This window comes from Pan troglodytes, chromosome 4 (genome assembly GCF_028858775.2).
Source record: "Pan troglodytes isolate AG18354 chromosome 4, NHGRI_mPanTro3-v2.0_pri, whole genome shotgun sequence".
NCBI lineage: Eukaryota > Metazoa > Chordata > Mammalia > Primates > Hominidae > Pan > Pan troglodytes.
The window spans coordinates 41776053-41795671 of record NC_072402.2 but is presented as its reverse complement, the minus strand read 5'-3'; the positions used below and the strand labels follow the sequence as shown (position 1 = coordinate 41795671).

Here is a 19619-nt window from a genome sequence, read left to right as displayed (position 1 = left end):
GGAGGGAGCAAAAGGAGCCACGCAAGAGTAATTAGGCAATTGCTGACCACAGCTCTGAACCTGCAGTCACTGATACACACAACATAAGTTTTTAAGGGGCCACTCTGCATGGAACACAACTTTGATATCTGAGAAGCAGCCAGACTTTGCCCTTATGAGGAATCAACTTAAAGCTTGTAAAATACACCTGTGATTCTAGCATGATTTTTTTTTTCTTTTTTAGGCAAATAAGCTGCTGCCTCCTGGCTGCTCTGCAGTTTCTAATGCCATTTGCATGTCTTCTTTTGAGGAATTGGCCTCTTGGTGCTTCAGGGAGGCTTTAGAGACAGTGAAAATAGTTTTACCAGTTGCTGCCTCCCAGTCACTCAGGGGTGATATTAAATCTGGGGGCAGTTAACACTCCCTTGAGAAATAAATCAGGGAGATAAAAGTCTCTCTTAAGCCCTACAAGACTCTCTGCTTTCAGGCATCTTCAATGTTTAAAAAACCTCTCCCTCACTCTCATTTCATGGCATTTCTCTTTGTGTTTCAGCAGACAGATGGAAGAGAGGATCTTCATGGGGATTTCCACTGGAAGCAGGTCCAAAGGAAGAAATCCTGCATTCCCAGAATATATTGTTCTTTCCTGTCCTTTGCTCAAATCTTCCCAAATTCTTGCATTTTGCAGCTGAGCATCTTGAGGGGAAAAAAAGAAAAAGAAAAACTAGGAAAATCAAATGTAAACATAATGTATAGATTATATTGTCAAATTGACAAATCAAAAACGTAATAGCTTTTATTTTTTTTCCTTCTTTTTATCCTTTTTCAAATGGAGATTAAGTCTTACACTCAGCAACATTAAGTCATACTGAAGATACAGACCATCTATTCCTGATCTTAGGACCGCCACAGATGTGTTGGCATCCAGAATTCACTCCCATTCTCTACCTGCAATGCCCTGCCCTCTATTTCCAAACATCCAACTCCTACCGGTTCCTCCATAGTCAGCTTCTAATGCCCCACCCTCCTTGAAATTTTCTCTGATTTTCCTAGTACCACAGGTATGAGAGACTTCATAGTGTCCTGGTTAGTAGCACAGATGCTGAATCCAGTCTTCCTGTGTTCACATCTCAGCACTGCCTCTGGACATCTGTGCAACCATGTACAAGTTGCCCAGCCTCTCTGTGTACAAGTCTCTTCTCCTACAAAATAAAGACACAAGTAGAATCCACTTCACAGTTCTAAAATTAAGTGTTTTGATACACTTGAAACACTTTCAAGAGTGCCTTACCTATAGTAATCACTCAAGTATTAGCTACTATTAATACTCTATTACCTTTTTTATTTCTCATGGGAGTATCTGAATGCTTTCTATTGGCACCCATTTTTGTAAGATATTTTGCCTGTATTCTTATTTGAAACCATATTTTATCTTCCATCTCTTAAGGGAAAATTTGGGGCTCCATTCTGTTTTCCTTAAAGTCATCTGATAGAAAAGATGGATTGACTACCAAGCTCGAGAGCAAATAAAAATGGTGTGTTAGGCCACACAGCCTCCTTGACATCTGGAATCGAGGTACAGAGAGGCAAAATTAAAGGAAGTATCACAGAAGACTTGAGTTGTGAGCAGAGTATATAAGGAAAGAAGGGCATGAAATGAAGAGAGAGAAAGATTGCAGGGTTCAAAGAAAAATGTGTGGAAAGGCAGGGTACCACCGGGTCGGGCGTGTGTAGGGTGAGGGATTGAGGGAATGGTGGAAAAAATTTTTACCAAGACTCTAACCTAAGGGACCACTGTGATTTTTTAGAAAAAAACAACCAACAGCTTCCTTTGGCATCCAAATAACCACGGCTTCTGTGTCTTTCCAGGGGGCGCTGCTTTTCACCCTGCCCAGTTCCTTCCAAAGCAGCTCCACTTTTGCCAAGGGCAGAGGAAAACAAACCCATGGACCTCTGTGCTGCCCACTCGCACTCTCTCAATGACACCTGCTGCCCTCCTCAACCTCCATTTCCTACCATCAGCTCCACTCACAGCCACTCCTAGTCCCGAGCCCTGCTGGATTCTCCCTGCCAACCTTGCCCTCCCCCAACCCCTGCCAGGCAGTGCAGCTTCCCTGTGGGATACCCTTGGTGCCAGGCAGATGTTCTCTCCCATGCCAGCAGAAAGAATGAGCTCCCATGGGTGGCCTCTTGCGTACTCTCCCTCTGTACCCAACTGGGGAGGTTCCCTGCACTCTGAACCACTCATGAGGCTAGGACTTAAAGATATCAACACAGGTGGGTATGCGCGTGTGCCAACACTTCAGGAAGGGACTAGATCCTGAGTATCCGTGTTAGTGAGAACACCAAAGATCATCCGGTTGAGCCCCTCATTTTAGAAATGTGGAAAGGAGGCTCAAAGACACACGACCTGCTGCATGTCACACCGCAACTTTGCTGCAAAGCTAAGGCTCCTTTCATTCCTTTAACCTGTGGGAAAACCCCTTCCAATTCAGATGCTGTTGTTTTCTTCTCTCTGGTCTCATTTCCCATATTGAAATTATACTGAGTTTTAATGAGTAGAATGTCAAAAGCATTTAGAAATATGATCTTCAAACTCTTTTGACCATGACCCACAGCAACAAATAAATTTTTTTCAGTAGCCAGCATATATAACTGAATGAAAGGGTTTGTGATTCAGTACTTATCCTTCCTAACTGTGATGCATAATGGTATTTTTCTATTGCTGGGAAATGTTGGTTAGGCCCACTAAATTGAATTCAGGACAGACAATTTAGAAAACATTGACTTGGGAAGTGTCTTTATGTGGGAACCACACAAGAGCAGATGAGACAAGGACTTTACTCGGCAGGTGAGTCCAGGAAACACCAAAGGGGGGGTGAGAAAAATAAGATGGGAAAAGAGAAAGGCCACAGGCCACTTGTGTAGGCAAACTGAGCCTCAATCCCACTAGGACCCTCTAAGAAACTGTTTAGCATGCATCCTGAAATTATCCCACCATGGTTGGGGGGCCCCAGGTACTTATCCATGGACTTCATAGCCTTATGTTGAGGATTTTCACTGGGAATATTAAATCCATAAAACTGCTGCACTGCTCTGGGAGTGAGGCCACAGAAAGTCCTCAGGCAGAGAGAAGCAGAGAAAAGCAGAGGGTCTAGGTGTTTGGGGCGGGAAGCTGTCAGCTGCAGAAGCCATCCACTTCTGCTGCAGGTGAACTCAGGGTGGCGGGAAAGGGACCTGGAGGGGTGTTAACAGCAGCTGCTGCAGAAAATACCATGTTGTCTGAGGCTGCTGTGCCCTCCTGTAAAGCATCCTTACTTGGTTTCAAAAGGAAAAAGCCGACAGAGCACGGTGGCTCACGCCTGTAATCCCAGCACTTTGGGAGGCTGAGGTGGGCAGATCACCCGAGGTTGGGAGTTTGAGAGCAGCCTGACCAACATGGAGAAACCCCGTCTCTACTAAAAATGCAAAATTAGGCGTGGTGGCGCATGCCTGTAATCCCAGCTATGCAGGAGAATTGCTGGAACCCAGGAGGCAGAGGTTGCGGTGAGCCGAGGTTGAGCCATTGCACTCCAGCCTGTACAACAAGAGTGAAACTCTGTCTCAAAAAAAAAAAAAGGAAAAAAGGAAAAAGCCAAAAAGTGCCATGTAAGTAGAAAAGAAAGGGTTAACAAAATGAGAGATGCTGTTAGATTCAGTTAATCCAGGAAACATACCAAACACTCCCTTCTCATTTTTCACTTCATTGTAATATTGCTGACTTAAAGAAAAGGCCAGGAGAAAATTAACTGCATTCTGTAATCAAACTGTGTAGAATATTGCTGCTTGAAATGTTATGATCTGAAATGTCTGTGACTATAAATCCAGACCTTAATGATATAAAGATTTTGACTGCAGATTTTTGTCATCTATTCTTGGTTTTCTGCCCACATATCTGGATGTCCAACAGCTAGGCACCTCCGTGATACTTGGGCCTGTAGAGTGATCCAGGAAGCCAAACAGAAGGCACTCACATATTTATTATCTAAAAAAACTTCGAAGCCCGTAAGGTTGAAAGACTCCATATAACTACAAATTGTCATCATACTACAAATATGTCTGGATAGACAAGTCCAATGGAAGACTGCATTTTCACCAAGGACTAGGTCCTCCTGTTCATTGATCGAACACACATTTCAAATTTCCCAAGCCTGGCATGTTTACACCCCAGCATGTGCAGTCCATCTGGAACATATGGACAGGGGAGGCGGACAGGCTCTGGAGCTGCTGGGGAAAGAGGCCTGGATGCTTGGCTCACTTCTGCCTGTAGCTTGTTGCCTTGGACAAGTTCTCTGAACCCAGTTTTTCTGAATCAAGAAAGCACTTTGAAGGGTAAGAAAGGGCTATGTCCTAGTCCTGGATAAAGGATCAAACAGAGAATTGCATCTTCTTAGTTGCATAACTTGCGATGCCCCACTGGTCACTGCCTTGACCTTTCTATCCAATTTTCAGACGCATAAACTACAAATGAAACCAGATATTGGAAAAAAGTATCAGGGCTTATTAAAATGGGACTCTCTGTCTTGTTTTCATAATCATCTTGCTTTAAGCTCCATACAAGATCTGAAAAAATGGATATGCTCTCTTTTTATGCTTATTTTTATCACCATTGTTATCATCTACTCCCATAGCAGCACACTTACTGAGTGCCTACAGTGCACAAAGCATTGTGCTAAGTAATCAATGGGGATTCAAGGCCCAATAGTCACGGTTCTCAAGAGGATTTTATTGAAAGTTAAAACTTACATGTATAAATAGAGATATAACATCATGAGGTATCATGTGATAAAGACAAGATAAGTGGCCTGAATAGCTGATGCCATCAAAGGTTAGAAAAGCCCTTCTGGTAAAGCAGGCTAATATCCTGTGATTTGCACTAACCCTCAACAACCATTCCTTCTCTTTTTAATATTTACAACCAGTTCTCCACTGGATACTTCTTATAAGATTTTAAAAGGCTCAAGCATTTTCTATTCAAAACAAAATTCTCACCAGGCCCCTTCTGACTAACTGCTACTATCCTGAGGCTAGCATCTCTTAAGTGTCATCACCCTCACTCTCCCCATTTCCTCCCTTCTCACTTACTCCACAACTGTTTGCAACCTGACTGCCACCCTGAAACAGCTGTCCTTAGGGTTACCAGTCACAAGCCTGCTATGAAATCCCAGGGACACTCTACAGTCTTCATTCTTCTTGACTTCTCAGCAATCCTAATCACTTCCACCTTTCATTCTTTTTTTTTTTCTTTTTGACAGATTCTCACTCTGTCGCCCAGGCTGGAGTTCAGTGGCACTATCTCGGCTCACTGCAACCTCTGTCTTCTGGGTTCAAGTGATCCTCCTGCCTCAGTCTCCTGAGCAGCTGGGACTACAGGTGCACACCACCATGCCCAGCTAATTTTTTTGTACTTTTAGTAGAGATGGGGTGTCACCATGTTGGTCAGCCTGGTCTCGAACTCCTGACCTCAAATGGTCTGCCTGCCTTGGCCTCCCAAACTGCTGAGAATTACAGGCATGAGCCACCTCACTCGGCCCCTTTCATTCTTAAATAAGCTCTTTTATGGCATAGAATATAATATTATAAAGTGCAAAAATCATGAACATAAATGTTTACAAAATGAACATACCTTTGTAACCACCATTTGGATAAATAGGGTTTCACCAGACCCCTAGAAACCCCTATCCTGGTGTCCCCTTCCAGTCACTACTCCTACTGAGAGGTAACCACAAACAGTGGATGCTGTGGTGTCCTCCCCAGGCCCCCTCCACGACTCAAGCATTTATTCCCCTACTGGGAGTGTTGGCTACTAGCTGCTCTTAGCCTAGTCCCACTCGAAGACTTCCCTGGGTAAAGAGAGCCTTACCCAGGGTCCTGCACCATTCCTCAAGGTGTCTCACATCCAGTGACTGGTTGATCTGTAAATGACTGGGATGTAAAGGCTGTTTGTGTGTGTGTGTGTGTGTGTGTGTGTGTGTGTGTGTGTGTGTGTGTGTGTTTAAAGACAAGGTCTCACTTCACTCTGTTGCCCAGGCTGGAGTGCAGTGGTATGATCATTGCAGCCTCAACCTCCTGGGCTCAAGTGATCCTCCCACTTTGGCCTCCCAAAACACTGGGATTATAGGTGTGAGTCATCATGCCCAGCTGCCATCATCATTAGAAAGCTCCCCTTTAGGTTAGCTGAGGCCCTGGTTGTGACTTCATCACAGTTCGCCTTTTCCTTCTGACCTTCACAGCATCCTTCATTCACTCTCATGGGCTGACCCTCAGGTCACACCCCAATCAACTTACTGCACACAAATCTCTGCTTCCTGGGGAATCTAAGATGTGATACCACAGACTAACTGCTAACATAGATTGCTTCAAATGACTTTGAACTTTATAAAAAAATTACACAGTGTGTGCTTTTATGTGCCTGGTTTCTTTTGTTTAACATTCTGTGAGATTCATACATGTTGTACATAACAGTAGTTTGCTCTTTATTGTAGTATCATTTATGATATTCTTTAAATAAATGTGCCACAGCATAGTTATAATTTTTCTGTTTATGGCCTTTTAAGTATTTTCTAATTTTTGGTTATTATGAATAATACTACAATAAACATTTGTGTACCTATCTTTTGGTGCTTATAAATAAGAATTTCTGTTGGGCGTATGCCTAGAGGTATAATCGTGTTATATAAGGTATATTTATGTTCGGATGTAGTGAATATTGCTGAGGAGTATTCAAATTATCTTACCACTGACTCCAATTAGAAGAGCATGAGACTTCCCATTGAATTTGCTATCTGGCCCTTTATAGAAAAGGTTGGCCAATCCCTGAACTAAGCCAAAGAATGAGAGGAGCACAAGTATTAAGGCAGAAAAACACCTGATATATCTTCAAGCAAGGGTAAGAATACCAGTTTCTTTAGGTAGATAAGACTAGGTAGAAATACAGTTTGGATCAGAGATCAGCAAACTTTTTCTATAAAGGGCCAGATTGTGAATTTAGGCTTTGCAGGCCATATGGTCTCTGTTGCAACATTCAACTCTGCCATTGGAGCTCAAAAGCAGTCACAAAAAATAAGCAAAAAAATGAGAGTGGGTATATCCCAATAAACCTTAATTAAGGACACTAAAATTAGAATTTTATATCATTTTAATGTTGTCACAAAGTATTACTCTTCTTTTGATTTTGTCCAACCATTAAAATTATATAAGGAACATTCTTATCTTGTGCGGTAAACACAAACGGGCAGTGGGCTGGGCTTGGCCCATGGGCCATAGTTTGCTGACCCTTTTCGTAGATGGTGGAGGTCTAAATAATCTCAACTTATTTGATAAACAGAACATTTAGCATTTTGGGGGGAATGGTATGATGTATACAAAGCAGTGTTTCAGGGACTCTGAGCTGATTGCGGTATTTAGGATGAATTGGGGAGGGAGAGATTGGAGGTTGGATGACCAGTTAGGGGGCAGCATGGGTAGACCTAGTAAGGGTTGGTAAGGATCTGTCACCTGGTGATGACAGAGAGAGTGTGGTGAAAGAGATGGGGCATATGCAAGAGGATATTAGGAAGAGGTAAGAAAAAGATTTGGTGACTGGTGAGAGAGAAAGAAAGAAGACTCGGTGCCTAGAACCAGGATTTTCAGCATGGGAGACAGGGTGAAGAGTTTGATGATAAAATGGTTGAGAGACATTAGAGATCAATATTTAGGGCATGGGTACTGGAGCCAAAAGGCCTGAATCTAAAGCCTGGCTTCCTGTTTTACAAACTGTAATCTGTCTGTTTCCTCCTCTGCAAAATGGGATTAATAATAGCATCTATTTCATGAAGTTATTATAATTCATACAAAATGCTTAGAACAGTGCCTGGCACATAGCATGCGCACTACAGGTGCTAGCTTTTATTGTTAATTGTATAGTGTCTTTTTAAAAATAACAAAATAGGGCTGGACACAGTGGTTCACACCTGTAATCCCAGCACTTTGGACAGCCGAGGCGGGATGATCACTTGGGACCAGGACTTCAAGACCAGCATGGGCAACGTGGCAAAACCCTGTCTCTACAAAAAATTAAAAAATAAAATACATTAGCTGGGCATGGCAGTGTGTGCCTATAGTCCTAGCCACTCAGGAGGCTGAGGTGGGAAGGGCACTTGAGCCTGGGAATTTGAGGCTGTAGCGAGCCTTGGCTGCACACCTGTACTCCAGCCTGGGTGACAGAGTGAGCCTCTACCTCAAAAAAATATATATATATAATCTTTAAAATAATATAATAAAGTAAAAATGTTAAAGATAGAAAGCAAGTTTAAGGGAAAAAATGTTATCTGGCTTTAAATGGTTTTCAGCTGACCCTGGGCAGCAAACAGAACACTAAGAATAAACGCTCTGAAAGGCGGAAGTCCTAGCATTGTGAGTGTGTGTTCCCATAGAGAGCAACTTCATTTCATAGGAGTGGAAAAGAAGGCCAGAAGGTCAAAGATTAAAGTATAAAAGCACACATTGTGGTCAAGAGCTCAGACTCTAGTGAAATCTCTTCTGTCTCTCTTAGTAGCTATGAACCCTTGGGAAGGTGAGTTACTTAAGCTCTCTATACCTTAGTTCTGCCATCTGTAAAATGGTGTAACCATAGTACTTACTACATGGAGTAGCTGTCATGGTTTAAAAAGTAAATGTGAGGCCCAAACAGAGCCTATCACAAAATGAGTCTTCCATAAATGTGTATCCTTTGTTATTCTTGTGACTACCTTTAAGGAAACTAGAGACTAGGGAAGCCCCAGGAAAAGAAGGCCTCAAAGGCACAAAGGAATTTGCCCGGTGAGATTGTCCTTGAGGACTTCTCTGTCTCTATCTCTGCTACACTGCATCAGGGTTAGGAAGAATGATTTTCTGAGAACTTGATCAACTCCTTTAGGATCAATGGGCAAAATCCCAAACTTTTCGTTTAAATGGAGTTGACCTAAATCTGCTGAATGACAATGTCTTTAGGATCAGCCCCTGGAGCTTTTCAAGTGGCATTGATTGGGCTGCCTGGAAAATCCTCTGACCTAGAGAAATCTCCTCCTTAGTGAAGCTGACATAAAACCCCCAGATTGCTCCTTTTCCGTTCAGGAGGAAGAGGGGCAGCTCATCATCGCGAAAGCAGCAGCTCAGACTCTGGCTCTCGCATTTAGCTCTGTATCACATCCATCAGGATCCCACACTACAAAGTTGCTCATTTTCTAATCCACAGTGACTGTGGGTTATTTCTTCTTAAGCTTCTTAATTTGCTGCTTAGAAAATTACTTTGGGTGAAAGCAATTAGTGTTATACATTTTTGAGGAGAAAATTGCAGGCTAGCCCACTCTGACTGCATGGGTCAGGGATTTCCTCTGTGTCTCATTTGATCCTTCTTTCTTTTGTTCATAGCTCTGATTCAAACAATCTGGCTCCTTAAAACTCTGAGATGGTAACCTGGTGCTGTGTTTAAAACTTATGGAAGCAACACTTGGCAAAGGAGAAGAGCCTGGGTGTGAGGAATATAGGTGACAAGTAGGATTGGCTTCAATAAGATTTTCCCAGCCAGGTGCAGAGGCTCACATCTGTAATCCCAGCACTTGGGGAGGCTGAGGCATGAGGATTGCTTGAGGCCAGGAGTTTGAGACCAGCCAGGCAACATAGTGAGACACGGCCTTTTATATATGTATATATAAGATAAAATGTTTAAATAAAAAATTTAAAAAGGAAGGTTTTCTCTTTTCTTATTAATTGGTAAACACTGTATGGGTTTTTGTGTGTGTGTGTGTGTATGTGGTGTGGGGCAGGAGGCTGAATAGGGAGTAGGGAGTAGAGACTGACTTAGAAAACTTTCTTTTAAAATTTTCCTAGTGATCACAGACTCTCTAATGTCATCTTGATCATTTCTGGAAAAGTCATTGTAGAAATCTCTGCTAGGCCAGTCAAATAAAAATTACTGATGGGAAAGAAAGTCAAAAGGGCATAGCGCAAGCTGGAAAAATCAGTCTTAGAAAGAGACAAGCAAGAAGGAGTCTAGAGCCTATAGGGGCCTTTAGCTTTGGCTTCTCCACTTGTGGAGGTAACAGAACTAGCCAGAGGCTGACTCGGTCTCTCCCGTCTGATCACAGGCCTGACTACACTGACGGACTGCTTGGCCAAAGGTCTGACTGTGTGCTTGAACACTCTAGCCATGGAATTAGAGTTGCAGCTAGTGTGTTCAGGGCCCTTCTCTGGCTTTTTCAACCCTCGATTTCATGATTCCTAGCTCTCATGGTTCACAGGACATAGTCCTCCACCTGAGACATGTTCTCTACCCAGGCCCTGGGTGGACATTCGGATGGCCCCTTTACCTTTCCATGGCATGGGATATGGGTCTTTGGATGTCAGAATCATTTTGTCCTTCCTTAGGTGGAAGGCAGGGACCTACTGGGATTGGTCCAGTAGGTCCAAAGCTGCTGATGGTGGCAGCTTTGATGACAGCTCCGTGTGGAGCCCAGTGAATCTTCCTCCATCACCCTAGGGTGTGATGGTGGGGGCGAGTTCTCTCACTGCCCACAACTCCTCTCCCTTGTCCCTGCAGCTTGTTTCTGAGAGCTTCGTTGTTTTGTGCCTGGCTCTTGGACTGTGAAAAATCATACCCCTCACAGCCCCAGCGTCTTTCCCAGAATAGAGAAATAATAATCCAGGCCGAATGTACACGCCTGAGATTCAGTCCCTAGAGCTTTGTTCTTTTAGGAGTACAGTGTTTATTAGAGGAGAGAGGGTAAAAGTGTCATTTATCTCCACATATGTGGGAATGTTATTGAATTGTCATCAACAAGGAGTCCAGCCCTCATGAATGGAACAATCTTTTCTCCCCTGATGGATGATTGTGTTTCTGGAAATCAGTCAGACCTTTATGCTAACAGGGCCCGCGTCTGGATTCTATAAGGCGGAGGGTAGTTTACTCAGTGGAGTCCTTCAGTCCTACAATTACGTCCTCCCCATAGACCCACCCTCCCGTCAACTTTTTCACTCATAAATCCAACACTGCTTTGTCTGAAATATGGCAGATTTGCTTTCATTTTTATTTGAATTTGAAGTGGGAGGTTGGAAGGGTAAGGTCTGGGCTCCAAGAGTAAGCATAAGTTATAATTATATTTCTTCACATTTTGCCTTTGATTATGTTTTCATTTGATGGATTGCATATCCCCTACTGTACACACCAGGATCCTTCTGACAAAACTAAATAGATGTATTTTCATTAACCTACCCAGTGACTTTCCAGAAATACCTTTTCAGAAGTTTCTCCAGTGTTTCATGACAGAGTCTGTTTCTAAAATCTTAAAGCCACAAAATTACTAGTATGAAATACTCTCTAGAGACCTTGGGACACTTCTCTTCTAACGTAGGACCTATTAAGGACCCTCGGTGTGACCATTTTGATTGAACCAATTATTTGCTTTATTTAAATACCAGGACAGACTGAAGCTTGCCTTCCTGAAGTGATTTCTCCTTTGACTAAATGGGAGAACACCGAATCAACAAATTATTTGAGCTTGTATAGTGGTGACCTCAGGGGCACGGTATCTGAATTCAGCAACAAAATCCTTGTTATGTGACCACAGAAAAAATCATTCTGTCTCAGTTTTCATGACTGTTAAGGATAAGCTGAGAGTTCCATTTAAGCCCGCAAATTGCCAGTCAACATTCATAACTGGTAGGCTGGGATAACTATTATTAAGTAATACTCAACAATATTAATAATGATAACAACTATCATTTCCAGCATTCATTTGCCTTGAGTTGGTAAGCATGGAAGGAATGTTTTGTTTTAGGGGCTAAAAGAGGAGGATGAAAGTCGGGGGTGGTTGCACATTTATTTGGATTTTTTAATGCCTAATGCCCGCATCCCTGAGAAAGTATAAAGAGACATTTTGTATGAAGCAGAGACTGTTATCTGTTCCCTATTCCACATCTTAAGCTAGTCTTGAGTTCACTAAAAAGTTAGGTTTGAATAGCAATTAGAGAAGTTGAATTTTTTAGAAACTTTGTGAGACTCTGGACAAAAACAGTGATACTTTTAGGCCTGGAGACTTTGAGTTGAGACAAAAGACAGTTTCCCCATTGTTATGTGGAAATTAGCTCCCCCTGACACCTCCAAAGTTGCCGGCAACATCGAAGACAGGAAGGCTAGACTGCGCAATGAACACGGGCATTCTCCCACAGCACTGTGGAGTCAATGGTAGGACAGAGGGCTAAGGTGTAGCAAGAAAGAGAGGGAGTCCACAGCTTGGACTGAAGGGAAGGAGTGTGACTCACACGCTGCTCCCAAGCCAATGGGAGATCCTCTTTAGAAGCAGTAGGAAATATCTTGAAGGAAGGCACTTAAGGTGGCTGAGCAAGGTGGGAAAATCGGAGACTTTTCATGAGTGAGTGTGAAGAAGAAATTCAGGATTATTGATGTCATTGTGATTTCATTTGTATCTGCAGAAAATAAGAAATAAAAATTGCTTTAAATACTTAAAAAATAAAAATAATCTTGAATGTGTGTGTCTCTATTCTGGATTCCCTTGTGTTCTATTTTTTATATGTTTAGATTTATGCCAATACCTCACTATGTAGTTTATTACAGGTAAGTAAGTCTAAATATCAGGTCAAATAAAACCTCAAAAATTGTTGGTTTTTCCCCCCACAATTGTTTAGACTATTCTAGTTCCCTTGCATTTCCATATAAATTTTTAAAAAGCTAGCCAATTTATAAAATAGAAAAAGCGCCTGATGGGATTTGGATTGAATTTGACAAAGGTGCCAAAGTAACTCAATGAACAAAGCATCGTCTTTGCAACAAGTGTTGCTGAAAAAATTGAATAGACTTACACAAGAGAAAAATAAAAACCCTCCATTCTTACCTTATCATATACAAAAATTAACTTGAAATGGATTATAAGAAGAAAACACAGGAGAATGTCTTTGCAGCCTTGGGTTAGGGGAATAATTCTTAAGACATAAAAAGCAGAAACCATAAAAGAACTAATCAATAATTGTACTTTATCAAAATAAAAACTTTTACTCTAAGACACTAGAGAAAATGAAAAGGCAAGCTACAGACTGTCAGAAAATATTTGTAAACCATGTATCTGATAAAAAAAACTCTTAGAACTAAATAATAAGACAACAAACAATGCAATAAAATAAAATAAATAGTAAGTTGGACATTAATCCCAAATAAGACCTAGGAACAGCAAAAGAGTGCATGCAAAGATGCTCAATATCATTAGTCATTAAAATAATGCAAATTGAAACTATGGTAAGCTACTACTACACATCCACTAGAATGGCTAACACTAAAGACTAACAAGACCAAATGTTGTGGAGGATGTAGGGCAACTAGAATTGTCATATATCACTGTTAGGAATGCAAAATGATAGTGCTACTTTGGAAAACAATTTGACAGTTTATTATAATGTTAAATATATATGTACGTGTAACTCAGGAATCCTATTTCTAGGTATTCACCAAAGGGAAGTGAAAATATGTATCTATACAAAGACATATAACAATTATTTTCCACTGTAATTATGATATCTTCCTAATACTTGGCTTGCCATTTTTTAAAAGCTAACATTTCTCTATAAATAATTTCCTTTTTAATATTTTGAGTGACTGAATATCTTGGTTCTTTCTCTCCTTTACTTGAAACTTAGAACACATAAACTAGAACTCTTTTATCAACATTATCATGGACTCTTAAAAGGATGTTATGATTTTTGATGGAATAGAAAAAGGACTTCAGACCCAAACTGGTACATATTAAGCTTGTGCAATAGTAATTGCAGTTTGCCATTACTTTAATGGCAAAGACTGCAATTACTTTTGCACCAACCTAATATTATTGTTATGTGTATATCCGGCCACCTGAAAATGTTCTAGGTTTTTAGATTCTGTGTGTGTGTGTGTGTGTGTGTGTGTGTGTGTTGCTACCTCTGGAACTCCTCAAAATCTTAATGGAGCAATTATGAGTGTCATTTCCTTTAACTTTTTCCTTCAGGTTACTTTTACATGTAGCCTGTCTTTACGTGTCTAAATATTTAACCGCATGAATGGAGCCTTCTTCCAGTTTTTTTCTTGAGGGTTGGATTCTGTGTAGGTACAGATCTTGACCCCTGACATCTTTATGCACAAAGAACAATGGTCAAATCAGCAGTCATTACTCTTTGGTTTAAGAGGAGGTCAGCCAGGACAATGAGCTGAAAGTCAAGGTAACAAAAGAACTGAGGGCTGCACTGGGTCCTCTTCACAAATGAGTGAACTTGATTCTTGCTTATTGGGATGTGAGGAATCTGGGGCTATTTCAGGAATGTTAGCAATTTTGCCCTAAAGCAACTTTGATCTTGTTGCTCCTCCCCTTGCTTGGTCATTAACTGGGAACATGGAGACCAGCTCCACTCTTTGACTTCTCAAAGAGTCACTGCTTACTGCATAAATACATCTCCTCTTACTGTACTCTTTTCCTGGAAGAAAAAATACCAATCCTCTCCCCTGAGAGGGGCTTCAACTTCTCGTTTTCAAAACTATTTACCCCAGCTGATGCCCTAACTAAAAAAGCATGCCTTTGAAACTGGTAAGCAAAGGCCAGGGAAGGAAAATGAGAATCTGCCAGCCACAACTTCCTCAAGTAAGAATTCCCTTCTGTCTTCTCCAACCCATCCTCAAATCCCACCAGAGATGGGGTTTCCAGCGGCTTTAGGAAATTCCTCAAAAACAGGGGAGGGGGAAATTATGTACAACTTCCATTGTATCTAGCCACAAGAAGGTGGTCTGTTACCCACCCTTTCTTTCCCTTTAGGCTTTTAACTGTTAGCAGTGGCAATTAATATAAATTAGCCAATGACATTGTATGCTTCATTCTTCTGGAAACAGCTAGTTTGTTAGTGGTTAGGCCTACTTACCTCCCAGAGAAATCTGTGGGCGTTCTTTATATGAAGAAACTCTCCAAAATCCTCATGTTTCCACATAAGTGAGGATCAAAGTAAGAATTCCATTGTCTCCTGTTAAATTCTGTTCCTCAGACTATAGCCTGAGTAGAGTCATCTTTCATTCAAATTCTCCCCACACATTTCTGAGGTTTAGGGGCTGTCATCTACAAGATTTAGAGATTTGCATGCATTTTATTGTGTTTTCAAAAATTAAGAGGCAAATTCCCTCAGAGCAATTACCAAGACTTGTGTAAGAGTCCCTCACCTTAGGAAAAGAAATCACCAGCACACTTGTTCAAACAAAACCCACGCCAGTTTTCTTTATTTTATAATCTTATAAAAATGTTTTACTTACACCATGGGATTCCGAACATGTTTATGAACATTTTCCAAATGTTTTGAAGTCCAGGGTTGGGAGCCCAGTAATTGTCAATGGATGAGTTAGAGGGTATGTTTGCACCGGCGGCTTTTGTCTTTCCCTCCCACTCACCGGGACTGTCTCTCACAGACTCACGGTGACCTTGGCTAGTTTTGGAGACCTGCTTTGATTTATGAAGTTCTCACAGGGCAATGTTTTCAAATAAGTTGTTTGTGTGGCCATCAGCCTAGTGGTTTCCAGAGTGCTTTCCCACTTGCTCTCTCTTTGAGTCCCACAATAACAAAAGAGGATAGGCCCTTGGCACCAAGCTTGAGAGACCTGGGTTGTTCTACATAAGTTCAATTTTCTAGCTAATAGAAATATATCTTATATACTATCCAATTGATAAATAAAAATTTATTGAGGAATTCCTAACTGTTCACAGTTAGTATTCAGTAAAGCACTTTTAAATTTAAAAATAAAGGAATACTAGGCAAGATTGATTTATCTTTTGATGATTCAAAAAGTACCTCAGGATTCTGCAGCATTTCAGGCTCATTTTGCTGAAACTCCATTATCCCTGTTGTTGGCATTCAGTGCTAGGTTATGTTAGATTATCCTGAAAGTTATTTCATACACATATTTATGTAGCACAACGTAGCATTCAGAATTGCAGCAGGCCCCCAACTAATGAAAATGTATGCTTGCAAGACAGATGCATATGGCAGTAATTATTCAATTTACAAAGCATTCACCTTTAGAATTCCTTTGCATGGCATTTAGATTTCTAACTACACCTATAGCTTTATGAACATACTTCTGGTTCACGGAGTTCCTTTTGTCTCCCTCCAGCATAACCACACACTCACACATGCATATCCCTATACAGATACTCTAATTTGTCTGACGAACTTCCCTCCCAAGTAGTAGTCCCTAAGAATAAGATGAAAAAGAATCTCGTTGCTCTCCTATGGCCATTCTGCCTTCCTCCTAGAGTCAATATGCTGCAGTGAGGTCTTCTAGATCACCTAGTCTGATCTCATTTTCTAGATGAGAACCCATGGCCCAGAGAAGTTAAAGCACTTAGCTGAAGTCACAGAGTTTGTTAGTGGCAGAGCTGGGACTAGAAACCAAGCCATGAGCCTCACATCACAGCCTCTACTCTTCCCACTAAATTCTCTTCCCACAACTCCCTTGGAAAGATACGCCTCTTTTTCCAGAGACCTACTCAGACAACAACTTTGCAGTCTGCCTGAGAAACTCATTTTCCAGATTTAATCATGTACGCTCTCACTGAAGCTGATTTAATCTGATCGGAATTGTCCACGGTATAGAAAAAAGGTCACATCCAGATGGAGATGGGTCGAGGTGGTCACCATTTAATACAACATACTGTTTCTACCCAAAATGGTTATACTAACCTAACCCTCTATAATTTTTTTTTAACCAAGACTGAGTATTCTAAATTCCTTAGCGTTGTCTCAAACCCCTGTGTTTTATTCTTTAATTATTTTGATGGACTTCTCCAAAGCCATCCTATTTTAGCATCCATTCTTCCCATTCCTCTTGATTCAATGGTGCAGCTCAAGTTGAAATGCAGGGTTGTACACAGGCCCTGCTCAGAGCTGTCCATTGCAGAAAGGTAGCACAGGCTTATTACCAATTTTAGTTCTTTCATTTTACAAAATTTTAGCACTTTCCTTTGATTAGAATAAAATTCCCACAAGATTAAATCATTTCTTCTTGTAGGCCTGTGAACTAAAGCAGCTATCTCTTTGGGGCTGTGAATGGAAGCATACAATTTTCATCATTACAACTATTGTTGCAACAGACTTTATTTTTAAGCTACTTAATATATGACTTCTTAGAGGCCTGATCTGCCTTTTCTTTGAGGTGGAAATATTTGTCACAATCTTGTTCTGCTGCCCAATAAATCAAAATGTTGAGCCTCTTGTAATAAAAATAGTTGCTTTGATGTATAACCTTAAATGTCTAATTTCCTACCAGCAATAATGAGGCTTTCTCCAGCCATTCTGGGGGAACTGGGTTTCCTTTTTTCTGTCCTTTTGTTTTTCTAACATGTGGGCTGTCTAATGACAGGATTTTGTATTCCAGATGTTTTGGCGAGAGAAAGCAGTAAGCCACGGTACACATCTCAGGCCTTCATACCACCCAAGTGGCTGTTACATCACTGGCCAATGTGAGCCTATCCAGACTATCTCTGCCCGCCCCCCCACCCCAACCCACACTTTATTTAATGTTGCTAACCCTTTAGACATCAACACAAAATCACAGAAATTCTTTTATGCAGCTATCACTACACAGACATCCAAAGAGCAGGGAAAGAATCTAAAACCACACAGAAGTTAAAACCCATGTGGTTTTAATAAGAAGAAAAGAAAGAGATGGTTTAATTAAGTAATAAGACTAGACTCCCTGGTGGTTAATAAGGTAATTTGCCACATGATTAAAGGTATGTATATGCAAGTTGAATTTCTGCGGTAACATTATTGCTCAAATGGAGGCTCTTTGGAAACTGGGATTGTTAGTCACTTAAATACTATAATCTTTTGAAGCAATAGAAGGGGAACAACAAAGAGTCACTTTTGAGATTCTTTCATCATTATCTCAATGTTTTTTAAAAAACAGAGGACGTTATGCAAGACTACAATCTAGCAGCGGCACTGTCAGATTTCAGAGTGGATGTCTCCCCTCTGTGTTCTCGGCTCTGGGACTGCAGAGGCACCATGAGCCTCTTGGAAAACAGAGACCAGGTCCTGCTCTGATCATTCTCTGGAATGGATGAACAGGTGCTTAAGGTTTGATCAACTAAAGCCTCCAAGACACCAGTTCATTTAAAAAATGTTGCCATTGATTTATTTTCCATCTCTCTTCTTGCTTCTGTCTCTCTTCCCTGTGCATCATGTTGGCATGCCTCCATTGCTTCTTGAAATCTTCGCCCTCCTTGGGGAATTCTTCTTAGCTTTGCTATATATTCAGGTGACAGGACCTGATGCAGACCACCAGAAGCCCCTGCTGCTGGGTAAACAGTGAAGGCTGCACAGCTGCTGGGGGTGACAGGGGCATCTTGTTCCAAAGCACTCCACCAGATGCCTGTGTGCTGAGAAGCTGAACTGTCTTATCTGGATTCCAGGCTCCTGCCTGCTCCTATCTGTGTAACCCTAAGGAACCTCACTTCTTTTTATTTGTTGAATGAAAATAATGATATCCTGTCCACTTCATGCAGCTGTAGATGCTACAGTTCAAAATGCTCTACACACTTGTTAAGGTGCTCTATGAACATATCAGCTTACTGTCATTACCTCTCTCCTCAAGACCCTCCAAATGTTCCCAGAGGACTTGTCTTGGGGCAAAAACATTCCTGCCAGTTCTAATGGTTTATAATTCATCTCTCATTCTCCTATTCATTTACTTGTTCAGCAAGTACCTATTGAGCTCAGGCTACTACAGTCAACAGGAAGGCAAAATCCCTTCCCTCAAGAAGCTTATGTTCTAGGGGAATGACAGACAATAAATAAGAAAACAAATAGGATAATTAGAAAGTATAATAAACATGATGGAGAAAATTAATAGACTGATATAACAGGGAGTCAATGAAGTGGGAGCTGCTTTAGAAAAGGATCAAGGAAGGCCACCTGGATATGGGGCATTTCAACTGCAACACAATGGATAAGAAAGAGAACCAGCTGCACAAAGAGCAGTAAGAGCTCCCTTCCAAGGAGAGGGGTGAGGCCTTGATGCATGGAACAGCTTAGATGGTGAAGGAACAGAAAAGCAGCCAGTGTACCTGAGGAAAAGTGAGGCCAGGGAAATGGGCAGGGGCCAGGACATGCAGAATCCTGCAGGCCATAGCACCAAGTTTACATTTTACTCCAAGTGCAAGGGGAGCTATTAAAGGTGCTAAGTAGGCAATCGGATGTACATTATTAGAATACTACATGGGCTGCTCTATGAAGCATGGATTTTAAGGGGAAAAGATGGAAAAATGAGGACCAAGAAGAAAATATTGAAGTAATCCACATGGGCGATGCAAGTGATTTGGGCAAGGAAGATGGTGATGGATAAAGAAAGGAGTGGGAAAGCAAAAATATAGTTTGGAGGCAGAGCTCAGATAAGGGTCTGGGTATACACGGTATACACATTATTCAGAAAGACCAGACCATGAGCACAGAAGGCCAAACCGGATGGAAAAGGAGGAAATTCCAAAGAAGGAGCCTTTCTGTTTTGTGGCCTATACCTCTCTAGGAAAACTGTGTTTTTAGAGCTCTCAATTAGCCTACTCCAT

At 41.4% G+C, this 19619-nt stretch overlaps 1 long non-coding RNA gene across 1 annotated transcript in view; it reads right to left on the bottom strand.

Annotated features, from left to right (window-relative positions):
* Positions 1-12498, bottom strand: part of LOC129143957 (uncharacterized) — a 190063-nt gene extending 177565 nt beyond the window's left edge. The window contains exon 1 of the long non-coding RNA XR_010157211.1: positions 12298-12498. This is a non-coding gene — a long non-coding RNA (uncharacterized LOC129143957). The remainder of the gene's footprint in view (positions 1-12297) is intronic.
* Between the last annotated feature and the right edge of the window lie 7121 nt (positions 12499-19619).